Genomic DNA, 21,598 nt, shown 5'->3' with positions numbered 1-21,598 from the left:
TTTATATTATTAAACTTTAGGGTACAGAAGGCTGTTTTTTTTTTGCACACTTTTGAAATTAAATCTTTTTTATTAAATAAAGAATTTACTAAAATAAGTTGCTGAATCTACTACAAAACACACATACTGTATCTGCCCCTTTTCTTAATATCATATAAGGCCAGCATGTTATGCCATGAGCAATCTCCACTGAAACTGATAATGTTCATAAAACACTTTCTACTTTCATGGAAATGATCCATAAATCTTCAATTAATATAATAAATATGCTTAGTGATGCATAATTACATTTTATCAGTAATGGAATACAATTACAAGAAATATAATTTACATCATCAAGATAATTAAATGTGTTTTAAAGATTTTAGGCCAATTTCAATTAGGTCCCTTACATGATTGATGGTACAGGATCTTGATATATAAATATATGTACTTTTTCTAAATTGGTTATCTTACTTGGGTGACAGCAGTATCACATGCAATCATCACGCAACTGTAAGAGGATAGGATACATTTTGATGGAATATTCATCTGATAATATTGCAGCAGCATTTGGAGTTCCACTTCTGCAACATGGTCTTGGAAGAACGAAGAGGAGGTGGGAAATTAATAGGAGAAGTTTTCTTTCAGATTTATGGGAAGGTGTGTCTCGTGATATTCAAGGGTAGTTGAGGATCATTTAAATTTAAACGTGGACTTAAGATTTCCAACTTGTTTCAGGGATATAGTGAGTCCCATTTTTTTAGATTTTTTTAAGTTTATTTTTAAAGAGGAGAGGGCTCTGTAGGCTTCAAATTCCTTCAAAAAAATTAGGGAGTGATACGTGAGGAAGCGTAAGGGAAACCTTAACAGGAGAGTCTGCTACTAATAGGCCTGAGATGGTTGAATTGGCTCTGACTTTGTGTAGGAATGGTGGGGAGGCTCCAATGACAGTATTAAGTAAAGAGAGAGAGAGAGATGGCAGCCCTGGCTTGTGCTTGTGCCATTTGTTATAAAGAAAAGGGATCAACACAAACCAATTAACTTTAACCAAGGCTGAGGAGATGGAGTTGATTGCCCTAATCCATTTAATACAAAGGTCTCAAAGCCATATCTGTTGCAGCATCAACATCATGAATTGCCAGTTCACTCTGTCAAATGTTTTTCGTGTCAGTGAATAGGAACAGAGAGAGTGGAGGAGGAGGAAGCAATGTGTATGAGGCTAAGTACCTTCATGTCTCATGCTACGCGTGATGGGAGGAAGCCAACTTCAAGATCAAGATCAATGATGAGTGCTATGTGGGGAAGACGTTTATCTGCTAGGACTTTCATGAAAAGCTTCAGATCGTTGATGAGTATGAAATGGCTAAGTAGAAACCACAATAGGAGGGCTTCTTCCCTTTTTTGTGAATAACTGTAATGTGCACAATAAGGGAGTCGCTAAAGAAGTGGGGATGTTGGGCTAGGGCAGGGGTCTCCAAACTTTTCAAACAAAGGGGCCAATCTACTGTCATTCAGACTTTAGGAGGGCCGGATTGTGGCCAGTGGGGGTAGAAAATTTCCTGGGCCCAGCATCAGTGAGAATAAATATGGCCTCAGGGTTGGTGGTCAGAAGGAGGGGTAGTGCCCCATTATTGGTATTAGTAGGAGGGGTAGTGCCCCATTATTGGATTTAGGGGGAGTAGTGCCCCATTATTTGTATTAGTAGGAGGAGTAATTTTCCATCATTGGTATCAGTGGAAGAAATGGTGCCCCATTGCTAGTGTCAGTGAGAGGAATAGTTCCTCATATCATTTGGCTGAATAGTGCCCCAAGGGCCAGATAAAGGCTAGCAAAGGGCCATATCTGGCCCTCGGGCCACAGTTTGGAGACCCCTGGGCTAGGGAGTTAAAGGCTGCTCTAAGACAAGTAGGAAGGTAAGGGAGGAGGGTTTTGTAATACTGAATGGTGAAGCCATCCGGACCCCAGGGGTTTTCCTGGAGATGATAGCAGAGAAGAGTTGCTCAGGTAATTGTTTTTTTTTTTAATGTAAATAGCCATCACTGTGTGTTACTTTTCTTTTTTTTTCTAGTAAAAATGTGCCAGTTTTTACCCTTGAAGCAGATTATAAGCACCTTAATTCACCTTTGACAATGAACAATAACTTTTTTTTAGGTAGCGTTAATGTGTGCACTCTGATCATGAGGAAGATGCAGTATAGCGAATTGCTATAATATATACTATATATATATATATATACACTGTAAGGATGGTCCCAATGTCGAACATAAGTTTGACTCGAACATCGGGTGTTGTTCATAGAACAAACAAACATATAGGGCGCTCGTGGCAAGTTCACCCGCCGAGGAGTGCCCCATAATGCACTGCGAGATTGCAGTGCATTGACGGCTGCTAGTTGGCCAAAGCATGCACCTGACCTGCATGCTTTGGCCAATCACAGCACAATGTGCTGTGAGAGCCATGATTGGCCAAAGGCAGGGTGCCTTTGGTCAATCATGGCTTAGGGACTAAGTCCACGCCCCACACTATATAAGGCTGCTTACATGGCAGCCGTATGTAGTGTGTTGGAGTGGAGATAGCGTAGGCAGGTTAGTTAGTGGATAGAGCGTGTAGTCAGTGTATTACTGTATATATATAGAGAGGCAGTGTAGAATATATATATAGTGCAGTCAGAGTAGTATATATATTACAATGTAGTCAGTGTGAATATATATTACAGTGCAGTCAGTGTAGTACATATATTACAGTGCAGGCAGTGTATAATACATAATACAGTGCAGTCAGTGTAGTGTATATAAAGCAGTGCATAGTATATACTACAGTGCAGTGCAGAGTATATTGTGCAGTGCATAGTATATACTACAGTGGAGTGCAGAGTTTATAGTGCAGTGTACAGTATATACTACAGTGCAGTGCAGAGTGTTAATACTGCAGTGTATAGTATATAGTGCAGTGCAGTGCAGAGTATATACTACAGTGCAGAGTACTGTATATAATACAGTGTACTGTGGTGTGAATAACACAGTATAGTGCAGTGCAGTGTAGTATGAATAACACAGTGTTGTGATGCTACTGAAGTGTCGGGGTGATCCCATTTTTTTTGTCCATTTCATTTTTTTATTTTGCAATATCAGGTTCTGTTGCTGCATTATTAGTACTCCCCCTCCTGTGTCCCAGGTGTTATTCCTTCTGCGTCAGCACAGCAGCGGTATACCTTTTTTTTCCATGGCGCAGCAGCACTAAGAATTTTTAGGGCATATTTAGGGCATCGCAGGTGTTTCTCTTTCAGCATCAGCAGTGGTTCCCTTTTTCTTTTTTTTTTTGGCCTTTCTGCTTTTACATTTTTTTTTTTTGCAGCAGCAGCAGCAATGAAACCAATGCACCAAGCACAATATTCCCTTTCCACACTCTGTAATAAAGAGTTATAAAAATCCCCCCCAAGAGGCGCATGCGCGGAGACTCCCAAGATGGCTGCTGGAGTCTGGAGCTCCACGCTGCCCTGGTCATACGGCTCTCAACGCAACGGATCAGGACTAGCAGGACAGCCGCCGACAGCAGAATCTAGTGTGGGAAACATAATGAACAGAGTCCAGTACTGACACCAGCAACTCAATCCTTCACCGCCCTGCTGCCTGGTCCCAATCCCCACAGCCAAACCCCATCTCCAGTTTCCACAGTCTTGCTCAGGGGATCCTATGGACTATCCCCTCTAGAAGTAACCCCGGCACGCCCAGACTCCCGCCTACCGTAGGAAACTTTAGCCCTGATGTTCCCCTCAATGTCAACAATTTATTTACTAAATTCCCAGAGCTGTTAGACAGAGACCTAACACAAACAGCTGACAGAATCACTGCAGACATTCGTTCAGACTTTCTCGAATATCCCTTCCACGGTGCAGGAACTTATCAAAAACGTCATCCTGTCCATCCCAGGACATAAACTGGAACTGGACAGGGCTCACAGATCCCTAGGCAAACCCAGAAAGATGGATCCACAAGGGATATAGTAGTGAAGCCCCACTTCTATTCTATCAAGGAAGAAATTATGAAAAAATCCTGCCAACAAGTCAAACTGAAGCTTCAGGGACACACGATTTAAATCTTCGCTGACATAGCTCCCTTTACAATCCAAAAACAGAGGTCCCTGAAACCCCTCCTATCAGCCCTCACTCAGAAGGACATTAAATACAGATGGGCTTTCCCTTTTGCACTAAAGTTCACTTATAAGGGCAAACCTTATGGCTTCTATAGATTCCCAGAAGGAGAGCGGGTGCTACTGGACCTCAAACTAATTTCTCAAGATGCCACAATGGACACTTCAAATCTGCAACCAGTGTCCTCCAAACGCCCCACACCGACGAGCCCCACTTCATCATTGTGGAACAAAGACAGGACCAAGCGAGTCAAAGACAACCTGCCCCCCTGATTATGGTGGACCCAGCTATCTCATTATTCCTGGTCCACCCTGGCTTCTATCCTGAGGGCTTTGGTTTGAACGGTTAAACTCGACCCACTGTTTTTCTCCCCCGTTATAAACATTTAGGGGAGCCCATCCTTCTTTATTCCCTGTCACCAAGGGAGTGACTCATACCTCCCCTAGCCAAACCGATGACCCCCCCACACACATCCCGCCTCCCTGCTACCTTTGTTTTGTGATAGTTTGGCAGGGGTCCTGTTGGTTTTGATCCTACATAAAGCTATACCGAATGTTTTTTGTACTTAAATAGTTGGCTGTGGATGGGTAATGTGCTACGCGCTTCCACCGACCATCCTATTATGGTCCCTTAATACCCGAATACCTCCTGTCATTCAAGGCCAATATTAGGCCTATTTGTTCTCATGTCTCTAAACTCATGCTTTCCTCTTTCTAACCTCTTCTTTTTTTCAGCCAGCCTCCGGATGCTACCCCATGATGAAGGTTCTCCAGTTTTCCTAATACCCACCCGACAGAACCTCTATCCTCCCGCTCCACTTCAGGTCAAGGTAAGTGACAATAGATCGTATAGCTATCTTCCCTTGTATGCTCCATGGCCTATGACACAACAACCACCTCCCCCTCCATATAGTTTCCTACAATGCACAGGGACTAAATTCCCCACTGATATTGACATTGTCTTATTGCAGGAGACACCCTTTTCAAGACAATACACCCCTTCATTCCTCCAGGCTCCAAACCCTGGGGCCTCTAGTGGCCTATAGTGGAGGGCATTACAGTTTTTGGCTCCAACACCACCTTTGACCTGGGTCTAGACATATCCAAACCCATCAAATTGCAACTCATTCGCCCCACTAAAGGTAGTGTCAAGATAGACAAACTACTCTTCCAACAGGGCTTAGCAGACATATGGAGAGAAATGAACCCATTTAAACATGACTACACACACTTCTCAAGCCCACATCAATCTTACGCCAGAATAGACCATATTCTACTCTCCACTTTCCACATCCCCCTGGCCATTAAATCCTCTATTATAGACGCACTATGGTCGGATCATTCCATGATCCTACTTTCATTACATAAAAACTTGCCTAGACCTAACACAGCTAACTGGAAACTGGACCAATCAATTTTAGGCGACCCTATCAGAGTTATAGAAATAAAACGAGTTCTAAAAGAATACTTTGGCGTGAAAGAAATCTCGGTAGAGACAATATGGGCAGCTCATAAGGTGACTATAATGCCGCGTACACACAATCGGAATTTCCGACAAGAAATGTTCGATATGAGCTTTTGGACGGAAATTCCGACCGTGTGTAGGCCCCATTTGACTTTTTCTGTCGGAATTTCTGACAGCAAGATTTGAGAGCTGGTTCTCAAATTTTCCGACGGGAAAAGTTCTTGTCGGAAATTCTAATAATCTGTATGCAATTCCGACACACAAAAAAACATGCATGCTCTGAATCAAGCAGAAAAGCCACACTTCCCATTGAGCTTAATTGTTCTCGGCTCGTCATACGTTTTGTACATCAGACAACATTTGTGTGACCGTGTGTATGCAACACAAGTTTGAGACAAATTTCCTTGTCGGAATTTCTGATCGTGTGTACGCGGCATTAGAGGCCAATTTATTTAAATAGCATCCCAATTAAAGAGGGAGAGACTAGTGGAAATAGAAAGACTTGAGTAGGAATTTGCCAATCTATGATCGCAGCACAAAAAAGACCCTTCAAAGGTCTCTATATCTAAGATAGATGCCTCACACTTAGCCCTAAACTTAGCACTAGCGGTAAAAAGAGAAAGTAACATCAGATGGTGTGGGGCTAAATTTTAACAACAATGGGATAAAATAGGTCCCATACTAGCTTCAAAACTCTCCCCGAAAACCAGATCGTTCACACTCCTAAAAATCAAGATAAACAATGGTTCCTCAAACCTAAACCCCCAGCGCATAATGCAATCTTTCCAGACATATTACTTTGATTTATACAAGGCTGGCATGAATTTTATCCTGGCAAAGATGAATTCATTTATGGATGGTTTCCCACTCCCATCCCTAAGGGAAGGCCACAGGACCAAACTAGAGGCACTCATCACTACAGAGGACGTATTGGAGGTCATCAAAAACCTAAAAGGGGGCACTGCTCCAGGGCCGGACGGATTCCCTGCTCCTTACTATAAAGCATTACTGGACATTCTAGCCCCATATCTAGCCAGATTCTTTAACTATAAAAGGACTGGCACCCCATTAGATAACCAGCTAAATTTAGCGTTCATTTTAGTCATACCCAAACCTGACAAAGACTCTGGGATCGTAGGGAACTACAGACATATTTCGCTAATTAACAATGACTTGAAGATCTTGACCAAAATTCTAGCAAATTGTCTGGCCTCCTTTATCTGTCAGTACATACACAAGGACCATGTAGGCTTTATCCCAGGAAGACAGGGCCCTAACTAAGCGAGAAGAGCAGTAGATATAGTCTCCATACTACAATCCGGATGGGAAGGGGGTCCTCGCCAAGAGGGTATCGCTTGACCTGCAGAAGGCCTTTGATTTGGTCTCCTGGCCATATTTATTTGCAATACTCCAATGCTGGGGATTTGGCCCGAACTTTATTGGGTTCTTGGAGGCCCTTTACTCCGCCCTGGAAGCTAGAGTCAGGTTACAAGGCTACTACTCAGACCCAATTAAGATAGCTAGAGGAACACATCAGGGCGGTCCACTTTCAATCTTGATATTCGCCATGGTGATTGAGTCGTTGGCGATCGCTATCCTAGCTCACCCTGACATTTGTCGATTCAATGTGGCCAGACATCCCATAAGTGTGCTCTATTCGCGTACAACCTCCTCCTTTTTATAAGGTCCCCACTTATTTCCCTCCCCAACTTATATGAACTACTGAACAAATTTGCCAAAATATCAGGTCTTCAGGTTAATATGGCCAAGTCCCAAGCATTAAATATTTCTCTTCAACATACCATAGTATCGCAACTGAAAAGCTCCTTTAAATTCAAATAATGTACTATCCCTCCATATACCGAAAACTGGAGTCCGAAACTAAAACCTGGGCCACATATAAAATGGCATGGATAGGTAGAATTTGTTCAATAAAGATGACCCTTCTCCCCCGATTGTTATATCTATTCTGCTCTCTCCCAATCCCTATTAGAAGAGTCCACCTCAAGTCCTTCCAGGGGAAAATCATTAGATTAATCAAGAAGGCATACTGCTTTTCCCTACACATTTTATTTAACCTCAAATCCCAGGGCAGGCTAGGACTTCCAAAACTTAGTATGGTACAGTGGAACCTCGGATTTCGAGTAACGCGGTTAATGAATGTTTCGCAATACGAGAACTGTATTCAAAAAAAATCTTAACTCCGTTTGCAAGTGTTGTCTCGCAAAACGAGCAGGATTCAGGCCAAAGCGGTGTGCAGTACGTTTGGGCTGAGGTGGGGGGTGCCAGAGCTGAGTGAAGCCAAACAGCATGGAAATACTCCATTCCCGAGCCTTTCCGAGGTCAGCCGAGCTGTCCTCGGGCCTTTCCAGACATTTACGAGGCTCTCCGGCGCCCCTCACCTCTGTATTATGAAGCAGACAGACTGGCACAACTGTCTACTATCTACTCTAGAGTGGAAAAACCTGACTGGGTGAGTGAGTAAGTGAATAACTTATATAGCGCTACAAATGCAAACTGAATCACCTCAAGGCGCTTGGCATCCATTTTCCTTCAGTTTAACCCTCAGAATAGATGGGTCTTTAGTTTTTTTCTGAAGGCCAGGTGATCAATTTCCATTCGGATATTAGTTGGTAAAGCGTTCCATAGTCAAGGTCCTTGAACTGAAAAACAACGTTCTCCTTTGGTCTTATATCGGGCTTTGGGAATTTGTAATAATGTTTGGTTAGTTGATCTAAGAACTCGATTTGGGTTTTGTTGTTTTATTTTCTCACTTAAACATAGGGGTGCGCTTCCGTATACACATTTGTGCGTTATGCATAAGGCCTTGAAAGTGACTCAGTCCTTTATGGGCAGCCAATGGAGGGATCTCAGGGACGGAGTGATTGGTTCCCAGTGCCCCTTGATGAAGTGATTTTTTCACGAAACTAGTCGGGCGGACCGAGCGGCACACTGGCATCACCCCCTGGATCCAAGATTCCTACGCTGACGGGTTTGTCTGCTTGTATCCGGCCGGTACAGCAGACTTAAGGCTGTTTTTCTACTGCAAAAGTGTGAGTTTTTAACACATACGAATTTGTATCAATACATTTTAAAAGGTTTTTACACTATCGAGGCATCCCTTGTCTCTTTTTCATGTACATGTGATCACCACTATTGGAGTATTTGAATGAGGAGATGATTTATGCCAGGCTGTCTACATCCCAACAGGCCCAGCAGTTTGCTATATCCTACATGCGATCTGGGGTCCCCTGTAATTAAGGGACCAATACGATCTGGTAAGCAGATTTGTGTCCTCTTTTGGTGGAGGCCCCCATTGGATTGTCACCTATCAACAAATACCATATGTGTATCACACAAGACTACACCATTTAGGACTTTTTTCACTCTGGTGGAGGAGGATCTGAATTCCTTTCTTTCTTTTTTTCTTTGGTTACAGACCATTTGGACACAAATTCTCTGTTATGTTTCTTTTTTTGATGGTTTTATAAGCCCATTTGGCTTCTCACGTATTAGGATACATTCACCAAATCATGTGACATATAGTCATTTATATGTCTTTGGGTAGCAATGAGTGTTTTTTCTTTTTAATAACATATAAGATTGTTTATTTGCTAAATGTCATATTTATGTATATTGTCCACAAGGTTTTAGCACGATTCTTTTATTTTTTCACTTTTGTTCATTGATTTATAATGTCTGTATTTATGGTCCTATTTCATTAGCGCAGTTTACACCACCATTTTTTCCATCCCAGGGTTTTTTCCCTGTTACTAGTTGAGCTGCCATGTTTTGGATGATTTGGAGCCGGGCGAGTTGGTACTTTGGGAGTCTGAGGTAAAGGGCATTTGCATAATCCAATCTGGAGTTAATGATTTACCCTACCACTACCGCTGTGAACATAGAAAGACAGTCAGCACCAACATTTACACTTGACTTCCTCCTATGGTGCCCCCCTAAGAAAAGACCCCCCATTCTGTCCCCCACTCTTTCCCACTTCCTTTCCCTGTGGGATTCTCTGCGAAAACTTCCCTCCTTGGTCTCAGAAATCCAACCACTAGCCCACATTTTCCACAATCCCCAATTTAAACCGGGCATGGACATCAAAACCTTCAAAACCTTCAAATGGTGGTTGGACAAGGGCTTGTATCGCATTGAACATCTTTTCTCCTTCACAGGATCACTATTTCTCAAACATTTTGAAAACAAGCTAGAACTCTCCATCTCGGAAAGATTTCGATTCCACCAAATTTCACATTTTCTTCACTCCCTTTGGAAAAACAAGCCTAACCCCCCATAGTCACGGACTAAGAGAGATGGTGTGGAAGAGTGGCATATCTATAATCTATGAGTCACTTGCGAGACATACTGTCAAATTTTCATATATGTCGGCATGAGAAAAAAATCTACAAGAAACATGTAAGCTGGAGGATTGGCATAAGTCATTCTCCAGATTGATTAAAGGTATTTTCAATACCTCTTTCATAGAAGCCAACCTCAAGATCCTCACAAGATGGTATTTGGTTTCCATAGACTAGCTTCAATCTATCCCTCCTCATCCCCACTAAGTTTTAGGGGCTGTCATGGTCTGGGCACAATGCTACATGTTTGGTGGGAGAGCCCGAAAAGTGACCCGGCGATCACGGTAAATGGCCGGTGATAGCGGCCGTTTACCACGTTATTGCTTTGTCAAATGACGGAGCGATCACTTGTAAACAAACTACCGTCATGTCATGACGCAGTTCCTCTCTCCCCTATGTGTACCAACCGGTACATTGTGAGAGGAGAGGGGGAGGGATCGGTGGCAGCAGCACTGTGGGCTGGATCTGTAGTGCCCACAGTGCTGCTCTGTGACAACTGCAGCACTCATCCCGGCCATCCATCCCTCCATGCTCAGACATCCCTCCATGCTCAGCCATACTCTGCAATACCCTGCCATACTCTGCAATACCCTGCCATACTCTACTCTGCAATACCCTGTAATACCCAGCCATACCCAGCCATAATCTGCAATACTTTGCAATACCTGGCAATACTTGGCCATACTCCGCAATACCCTGCCATACTCTGCAATACCCTGCCATATTATGCAATACCCAGCCATACCCAGTCATACTCTGCAATACCCAGCCATACTCTGCAATACCCAGCCATACCCTGCCATACTCTGCAATACCCAGCCATACCCTGTCATATCCAGCCATACTCTGCAATACCCAGCCATACCCGGCAATACCCGGCCATACTCAGTGATACCCAGCCATACTCTGCAATAACCAACCATACCCAGCCATACTCTGCGATACCCAGCCATACCCAGCCATACTCTGCAATACCCAGCCATACTTGACGATACCCAGCCGTACCCAGCCATACTCGGTGATACTCAGCCGTACCCAGCCATACTCAGCCATACCCAGACATACCCAGCCATACCCAGCCATGCTCAGCCATACTCGGCCTCTGTATGTGGCCAGGCTGTGGAAGTCTCACACATGTGGTATCCTCCTACTCAGGAGGAGTAGGAGAATCTATTTTTGGTGTCATTTTTGGTATGTACATGCTATGTGCTAGAAATATTGTATAAATGGACAACTTTGTATTAAAAAAACTGTGTTTTAACCACTTCCCGCCCGTCAGCGGTCATATGACGTCCTTGACTTTGTGCGGGGATATCTGAATGATGCCTGCAGCTACAGGCATCATTCAGATATCAGCTTTTTCAGCCAGCGATTCTCTACACCATAAGAATGATCATAGGGGCTGTTCCACTGCTTGATCATTCTTACAGGGAGTTGAGAGGAAATGTCCCCCCCTCTTGCCGCCCTCCGGTGCTTCTACTGACTCACCGCTACGATCGAAGCCAGGATCATTTTTTTTTATTTCAGGCTTTCCAGCCTAGAGGTGACATGTGGGGTCTTATTGACATGTGGTCACATGTGGGGGTCTTTTCTGCGATCAACAAGAGTAACTGGGAGGCGTTACAGTGTTCAGGCATCATTTGGGATGGGTGAATAGTTTGGACCGAGCATTAGTTTGGCCTGAACATCGCCCATTCAGGTACTTGCCTAACACCCGAATTTTCTGGGCACTTAGTGGGATGTTCACCCACCGAGCGCAGAGTCAATAGGTTGTTAAAGTGGTTGTAAACCCACTTTGAAAAACAAACGAACACCTGCAAGACAAAGACATAATGAGCTAGTATGAACTGCATAGCATACTAGCTCTTTATGTAATATTCACCTGAGATCGAAGCCCCGTTTACATCACTGGCCGGCGACAACACTCCTGGAGGTTACTTCCGGGTATCACAGCACAGGTTCTGTGGCCGGAGCCGTGGGTAATGACACACTCACTGAAGCAATGGTACATGCTATTTCTTCAGTGCGTATGTGCCTATTACGTCGAAATATGCAAATACAGGGGGTATCTCCTAAACTGCTTAGGTTTAGGAGATATCCAGGGTAGCTACAGGTAGGCCTTATTATAGGCTTACCTGTAGCAAAGTGTGTTGTAAGGGTTTACAACCACGTTAAGGCTTCCCCACTGAGAGCAAAATAATAAAAAAAATGACCGTACAAAAAAGAATGTAAATTAAAAAAAAATCGTGGAAAAAACGGCATGGGGGTCTGGTAAAGCAAAACCCCTTTGGGTCTGGTATGGATTTTAACCACTTCCCTACCGGCGCATTATGAAATTACGCCAGCAGGAACACTCCCTCCCTCCTGCAGCCCATCAGAGTACCCTAGTACCTATCTGCAGCCCATGCCTCATAGAATTTACATTGGGGTGTTTTCTTCCAAAATTGGGTAATTATATATTTTTTGTGGGTAATTCCACTGTCCTGGACCTCCAGGACCTTCAAAAGTGTAATAGGTAGGAATGAAATTAGATGTGTAATTTATGCTCCTAGAACACCTAATGGTGCTCCCTGCATGTTGGGGCTCTCTATGGGGCCAGGCTGTGAAAAAGTCTCACACATGTGGTATCGCCAGTCAGGAGGAGTAGCAGAATGTAATTTGGGGGTGTAATTGGAAGCATGCATATGCTGTGTGTTAGAAATTACTTGTTATTATGAGTACTGTCCGTGATACTTTTATTTTTATTTGCACTAACATACATTTTTTAAGGACAAGCTTTCAGGGTGTTTCCCCTTCTCCAAGGTCCAAGCAGTACTGATTCACAAATTGTGTGGCAGAATGTTAAAACAAAACAAGAAAAAAAAATCTCAGAGGGAAAGGAAGAATTAAAAAAAGGAAAACAAACACATACAAATCAATGGTTAGAAAGATAGCAGCAGAGTTAGTAAGATAAGACAGAGGGAGAGCTATAGACTTGAGGGGGATGCTAATCACAGAGGGGGGTCATAAAACTGACCTGCAGGACAAATTCCTGAACAGCATACAACAAAAGCCATAGAGATATTATCGCTATATTGATGATATATTTATGATATGGACTGAAGGTGAAGAAAATCTAAACCAATTCTTCTCATTGATCAACACTTTTTACCCATCTATCAAACTAAAAATGGATTATTCGAACACACATGTTAATTTCCTAGACACTACAGTATACATCAGGAAAGACAAGCTTCACACTTCGATATACAGAAAACCGACTGACCGATGCAGCTATCTTCATAGTTCCAGTTTTCACCCCCAACACACTAAACAAGCCATCATACACAGCCAGGCCATCAGATACCATCGAATTTGTTCAGACCCAGAAGACAGAGATAAACATCTCAGAACACTGACAGGCTCTTTCCATAAGAAAGGTTACAAAGACAAAACCATCAACAACAGCATAAACACAGCCTTGAAAACCCGTAGAGAAAATCTCCTCCAATACACAGAGGAAAAAAACTAATAACCGAGTACCTCTGGTCACCACATACAACCCAACACTAGAAGAGATAAAAAAGATAATCAAAGATTTACAACCCATTATAACAAAGGATGAAACTCTAAAAAGGAATATTCCAATAACCCCCAATTATTGGCTTTCAGACATCCACCCGACCTCAGACACATACTAATCAGCAGGAAACTTCACTCTGATTATGAAGCCACTAATAATGGAAGCAAACCCTGCAATAAAAAATGCTGCAAACTATGCAACCAGATCAATCCATCCAAAAGTGTCACACACATAAATGGGACCTTCAATATCATGGGATCATACAACTGTACCTCAGGTAATGTTGTGTACCTCTAGAAGGGACATGGACACTAACGTGGAGTGAAAAATGGCTGCTCACCCCGATATGAATGATGAACGGATTTTCCCAGGTGGGGTTATTAGGCAGCTAGTGTAGAAGAATATAATACCATGTAGTAAAAAATTATATTTATTCACATGATAAAAAAATCGGGCAAGAATGAAATAGCAAAAGTGGATAGAATATGAGCTATGACAAGTACACAGTCAGCGTTTACATAGATATGCAATACAGTACACAAATAGTGTTTATACAGCCAAAAATATGTATTGTAGCATAAACAATCTAACAAACGTTTCAACCCACAAGGTCTTCTTCAGAGAATTGTGTAACTAAAAGGGAACACATATTGATTAGACATCTCATAGTCATTCAAATAATAGGAGGTACACTTTTAGAATTTGCGTCTACTTTTACAAAAAAACTATGAAGTAGGAAAACAATATATGAAAAAGAGACAGTATGTTCTATATTTATATACAAAACAATAATAATGACATTTTTTTGTCTTTTTACCTTGGTAAGGTGTCTCGGTGTTAATACTGTGAGCCTGTAGAGCAGCACCGCATCGCCCACTCAAAGATGATCCACAACCCAGGCAATAAATCGGATCTCCACGCCGAATAAGACCCCTCGCTCTGCACCACAGGGGGTCACCCCCAAACAGGGCCGGGTCAAAGATGGAAAGAGCATGCAAAAACCCAGGAGGGGTGTGGAATTGTTGGCAGAAGGGAAGAAGTTTAATAAAGAGTCCTGTAAGCAGAATAGCAACATTGGTACTCTGAATTGTATATTTGTACATACATATACAGGCGTATATTAAGGGATATAGTTGTTAAGGCTCTGGAGTGGAAGGTAGAAGTTGACAGAGTAAACCTTTTGAGGCTTAAAAAGAATAAGAAATAAATGCTTAGGAGTGCTAGATTGCAAATTTAAAATATTATGTCTCAAAAATAAAGAAACAAAGTTCTCCCTAAAGAGGGGAAAAAAAAAAGGTGAAAGGGAAGGTTGAAAGGAGAAAGAAAAAAAGGGGATAAGAATAAGGACAGGGGTGAGTGAAATAAAGTGACAAGGGCAAAGAAATAAGAAGAAAATTGGATGGGGGAGCGAGGGGAAGAAAGGATAAGAATAGTGACAAGAGCGGGTGAAAAGTGAAACAGTAAAAGAAATACAGTGAGGATCAAGTGCAAAGGAAGATGTGGAAGAAACAAAAGGAAGGAAAATGAAATAGGAGTGAAAAAAGTGAAAAAAGTGATACCTGAAGGAGGTGCAGTGAAATCAAATGTGAAGGGAAATAACGAAAAAAGAACAAGATGAAGAAAAGGGAGGAGAAGGAAGGAAAAAGAAAAAGGAAAAAAAGAAAGAAAAAAAAAAGGGGGGAGAAAGAAAAAGGGGAGGAAGAATGTGAGAGTGAGGGGGGGGGAAGAGGGAAGTGGCGGTGTATATTAGGTAGAAAAAAGGAGTGTGAGTGAAAAAGCGGGGGGTGAAAGTTGTGAACAAGTGAAAGTGTGATTGGAAATTAAGAGAGAAAGAGGATGGTACAAAACAGCAGAACACATGGTCGGATCTATGCGATTGATTCATAAGAATCAGTTACGCATAGATCTCCCTTAGATCCGACTGGTGTAAGTGACTTACACCGTCGGATCTTAGGCTACAATATCCCGCCAGCCTAGGTGTCGCTTCGTTTTTTTACGCGAGGAATATGCAAATTCCGATTTCCGCCGATTCAGAAACGAACGCCCGCCCGTCGCTTTTTTTTTACGTCGTTCGGCTTTTTCCGGCGGATAGTTACCCCTGCTATATGAGGGGTAGCTAATGTTAAGTATGGCCGTCGGTCCCGCGCCGAGTTTCAAATTTTTATGTCGTTTGCGTAAGTCGGTCGGGAATACGGATGGCCGGAATTTACGTTGCCGCCGAAAACAATGATGTCCTAGCAACGTCATTTGGAGCATGCGCACTGGGAAATATCGCCGGCGGCGCATGCACAGTTAAATTGGCGTGGGAACACGCCTGATTTAAATTGTACACTCCCCCTAGCCGCGGAATTTGAATTCCGCCGGGGGAGTTACGATCCGCCGGCGCAAGTTTGGAGGTAAGTGCTTTGTGAATACTGCACTAGCCTCGCAAAATCCCGCCGGCGTATCATTGTTTTGTATTCTCAAAACAAGATATGCCAGAATTAGGCTAGGATCCGACTGGTGTAAGTCACTTACACCGTCGGATCCTAAATGCAATACTACGCTGGCCGCTAGGTGGCTTTTACGTCGATTTCAGCGTCGCATATGCAAATGAGCTGAATACGCCGATTCCCGAACGTTTTTGCGCCGCTTCGCCGTAGTTTACGTTGTTTCCGTAAGCGTAAGTTTACCCCTGCTATATGAGGGGTAACCTTACGTCGGTCCGCCGTATGCCATGTTAAGTATGGCCGTCAGGACAGCGTCGGGTTTTTCCGTTGTTTACGTTGTTTACGTAACTCATCGCGAATAGGGCTGTGCGTTAATTACCTTCACGTCGCAACCAATGTATTTGCGGCGTACTACGGAGCATGCACAGTGGCCTACGTTTAAGGCCGGCGCATGCGCAGTTCGTTCGGCACGGGGGCGCGCTTAATTTAAATACAAGCTGCCCCCTTTGATTTATGCAGGGATACGCCGGGCTATTTAGACTACGCCGCCGCAAATTACGGAGCAAGTGCTTGGAGAATACGGCACTTGCTCCAGTAAGTTGCGGCGGTGTAGTGTTAATGGCATACGCTACGCCCCGCTCGTAGATACGCTGATCTACGAGAATCTGGCCCCCTAACTTTAAGAGGGAAGTTTTAGGAAAAAAACTTTCCACAGCCCCCTGCATATAACACGCAGGCACAGTTTACCCTCTATTTTCAGGGTAAAAAAGTGAGTGGTGTACGCCAATAAATGCAATATATGTATATATTGTATATGTGTGTGTTTCAAGCTATTTATTTCAAATTTTTCTAAAATTCACTGGGGAAATTATTTGATATAGGAAAGATAAAAAAAATCTTTACTCAGTTAACAGCTTAGCCCAGCAGGCACAACATTTTGATTAGGTGCTGTGAAGAAAATGTGCCATGTCTCCAGATGTTTTTACTTTTTAATTTTACCATTAACATTAACACTAAAATGTTTTCCTATGTTCTATAATTAACCTAAAGAATCCAAAAGCAAAGATTTCTATATTTGTTATGAGGATACTTCATAAGTCATAGATGTGGCATTCTAATATTGTTTCATGAGCAGTGTGTGAGAGTGTTAATGATGAGTGAAACCTTTCTAATTTCTCCACAGCACAGATGTGTGCAGCTCTTTACCTTGGGAGGATTATGTCAAGGTGAGTTGATATCTTTCAGCAATATTCATTTTAAACACTTCACAGCCCTTATAAGAACCTCTTTGCACCTGACACCTCAGTGCACATTCACTTTGACATACAAACCCTCCTGATGTTTCATAATTCTCAGGCACAATGACTACAAAATATATTATACTGCTTTGTATAAAGAACTTTTATTTTGTGATGTGATTGTTAATATGTATTTTATTATTCATGCTCTGTAAGTGAAAGATAGGACTTTCTCTACCTGTCATACATAGTGGCCCTGATCCAGTCCTGACCATCTGAAGGTGCCTGGCTTCTATACTGGCCCTCTGACTTTGCTACATTAAAAAATAATTGGATGATTTTATTAAAGGCAACCTGTACTAAGAAAATATGAAGGCACTGATCTGGATCAAGTATGCAGATCATGAGTTTTGAGTTCAAATAATCAAATGTTGTAATCTGAATAGTTTCTCCTGGCCACAAACCGATACAGCATTGAAGCCAGACACAGCCGGGCAAATGTCAACCCCCATATTATTCTCAGTACAGTGTTTCTTTAATACTATTTATGTAGAAACGAAATTAGACTGCCTTGATTGAACCCAACCCCCCTTTCCCCCGAGAGGGAAAATTGGTCTGTTTTGCATGACCTGAATAGTGCTTGTGGTAGGTAAACTTGATTATCATCTGTAATTTTTTTTAAAACTTAGCAATGACTGCCAATTATGAGTTTCAGGAAAGACACTTGCATGTGCGCAAACACATGGTTCCTGTAAGCCCTGTTTATGGCTGTTTAGCGGATGCGCATAGGCATGTGTAATGGCGTCAGGCGGGCTATTTAAGCTGCACTAGTTTCTGGTCTATTATGTTCCAGATCTATGTATCTGTTCTTGTATTGCCCTTCTGTTGCCAACGCAATCTGCTTTTGACTTTACCTGAACTCAGCCTGCACTGACCCCTGGCTTGCCTCTGGACTATGCTTCTGTCTTATACTTATGCTCATCTGCCTTGTTTTTACCGATCCCGGCCTGACTTCTGACTACTCTTTTTTGCCTCCCGTCTGATCTGCCTTCTAGTTGCTGACCTGGACTGTCTGACCTTGCCTTGCTCTTCTTGCTGCACCTGATCAAACCATTGCTGTGCTTGACATCTGTTACTGCTCTTCTGCCAGTGTGCCACCAGCCAGCTGCTCTTGCATATCCGGACTCACATCCTCATCCTCCAGCAGAAGTCTTATCAGACCACTTGTGCCAATTTTGTACTCTGGCATTCCCTGTTACTCTACCAGGACTCCTGAGCCAGAGCTATAAAAGAGCTGTAAAAGAGGCCTTTCACTACACTTCGGGCTCCATCACTAGGTATGTTACAACAAGGTTTACAGGCTTTGAAAAGTATGCAGTTGGCTAAAAAGGAAGTCCCTAGTACTGTATGTGTATGATATGGGACATAAGAGGTGAGCTTTGTTTTGGACAAACACTTACAGTATGTGATTGGTTCACTGTTCTCTCACACGACCGGATCTATCCGCTGGAATTGATCCGAGTTCAGGCCTTTCTTACACCTCTGACTCAGGGACCCCTGATTGTGTAGACAGGAGGCACAAGAGTGCAGAGTGTCACGAGTGCCTATAAGTCTTGCTAGCAGCAGAGCAGGAGAAGTCGTCAGATGGCTTCAACAAGCAGGTGAGCAGGCAGGCAGCTGAAGGACGTTGGTACTGGTGACAGCAGGCAGGTGAGGCATGCACTGGCAGCAGACTGAAGAACAGCAGGCACAGCAGGATGTGTCAGAGGATGCAGAGTCAGGCAAGCTGGGTCATACACTGACAGGACAGATCAGGTACAGAGAAGCAGGCAATAGTGTGGTCTGGGTACAAGCTGGGTTTAGGAGCCAATCGGTGCAATAAAAGCCAATGAAGCAGACAGAAGCAGAGGTCAAGGACAAGCCAGGGTCAGTGCAGATGGAGTTCAGAAAGTGGTCAGACAAGTCGGGTCAGTAACAGGAACACAGGATACACAGGAAGCTGAAAGACAAGGCGGCACTGAACCTGAGCACTGGCTGGGTGTAAATAGCCTGGCTGGCTATTTAATCATCTGTCACAGGTGCACGTGTGTGCAGATGTATTAGCCAATGCCCAATTCTTGCAAGCACAAAAATAAATCTATTTTAGCTTGTGCACAGAATGCCTTTCCTTACATTGCCCCCTCCAATTGGGCAGCCTTTGGCGGATGCCCAACTGAGAGAATTTTTCTGGATGATTTCGCTTAAATGCTTGAATGAGTCTTTCAGCATGGATATTGCTCTTGGGCTCTCAAGAATTGTCTTCAGTTCCATACCCTCTCCACTTGATCAAATAATAAATTTGATTACATCTCTTCTTGCAATCCATAATTGCCTCCACTTCGTATTCCTCCTCCCCATCCACCATTACCGACTCAGGAGGACCACTGTTCCGTTCAGGAAATGGATCTGGAACTGCAGGTTTCAGCAACAACACATGGAAAATAGGGTTAATTCGAAAGGAATTCGCAACACTAACTCATAGGCAACGTCATTGATCTTTTTCTTTACTGAAAATGGTCCCACATACTTAGGCACCAATTTCCTTGAAGGACAGGTTAATTTCAGATTTGTTGTGGCCAATAATATCTGATCACATGGCTCTAAGGTCAGTTTTCCCCACCTCTTCTTTTGCTCTGAATTATTGTAAGCAAACTAAGTGAACAGCAGCACAGAGAATCATCTTGCGAAAAGGATGAGAAGCAGCGTGAGTATTGTTACAGTGTCTAATTGGTTTTCTCTGTTTTACCATTGGTCTGCGGATGATATGCTGAAGAGAAAGACAGTTCAATCTTCAGGGTTTCACATAAGGATTTCCAAAACTTGTAGGTAAACTGAACCCCGCAATTTAAAACAATATTAACAGAAACTTCATTCAATCTTACTATTTCTTTGATAACATTTTTTGCTTTTTTTCAATGCTGATGGATGGTGTGCCCTTCATGGGTACAAAATGTGCCATCTTCGATAGACGGTCCATGACCACATAGTAATGTAAACTTCAGACCCCAAGACTTGGTCCTGCTAGTCTTGTTCCGGATGGATGGAACACAACATACTTTTACAGTCTTTTTGACAGTCTTATTCAGACTGGGCCACCAAAAGGTACGCTGTAAAAGTTTAGTAGTTTTATGGATACCGAAATGTCCTGCAAGGGCATGGTCATGGCAGAGACCAAGATCAGTGGTGTGCAAATTTGGCTCATTCACTCATGCACATCTGTATTTGTCAATGCCCAATTTTTGCGAACACAAAAAAAGAATCTGTTTTAGCCTGTTCACAGAATGCCTTTCCACACCAAACCCGTGCTACAGCTCACAGTATTTTAGTGTGATCAGCAAGTAAAAATGAAAAGAATTTGTAAAAAAAAAAAGGTGCTGCGCTTAAACAAAAGTAACATAATAAAATGATGTGTACTCTGTATCAAAGTGATAAATCAACAATGTAAAAAATGGATTACTCATATAGCATATACACTATCTAGAGCAGGGGTGGCAAACTCAATTTCATCGGGGGCCGCATTAGCAGTATGGTTGCCCTCAAAGGGCCGGTTGTATCTATAAGACTATGGGGCAGATCCACAAAGCACTTACGCCGGCACATCGTCGGGTGCAAATACTCTGAGGATACGGTACTTGTCTCTCTAAGTTGAGCCGGCATAACGTAAATGAGATGAGCTACGCCGGTCTATATATGCGCCGATGTACGTGGATCTACCCCTATGTGTCCACTATTTATTATGGGATGGAATGGGATGGGATGGGATGGGGTATGGTGGGATAGGATGGGATGGGCTACCTGACATACATGGACCTACCTGACATACACTGAATTCACCTACCTGACATACACTGACCTCACCTACCTGACATACATGGACCTACCTGACACACTGACTTCACCTACCTGACATACACTGACCTCACTTACCTGACATACATGGACCTACCTGACACACTGACTTCCCCTACCTGACATACATGGACCTACTTGACATACACTGACCTCACCTACCTGACATACACTGACCTCACCTACCTGACATACATGGACCTACCTGACATACATGGACCTCACCTACCTGACATACACTGACCTCACCTACCCGACATACATGGACCTACCTGACATACATAGACCTACCTGACATACAGTGACTTCACCTACCTGCAGGGCCATCTTCATAGCATCATGGGCCCCTGGGCAAAGTAATGCTATGGGGCCCCTACAAGCCTGCCCTAATTTACGCACCTACTCTCAAGAATGAAAGTACAACATTTCTACTTTACAGCGTGTCACTTGCCACCGTCACCAGCCACCAGATTCAGCGTGTCACATGCCACTGTCACCTGCCACCAGATTCAGCGTGTCACATG

This window comes from Rana temporaria, chromosome 4 (genome assembly GCF_905171775.1).
Source record: "Rana temporaria chromosome 4, aRanTem1.1, whole genome shotgun sequence".
Lineage (NCBI taxonomy): Eukaryota > Metazoa > Chordata > Amphibia > Anura > Ranidae > Rana > Rana temporaria.
The sequence above is the reverse complement of the archived record's forward strand: the minus strand, read 5'-3'. Positions refer to the sequence as shown.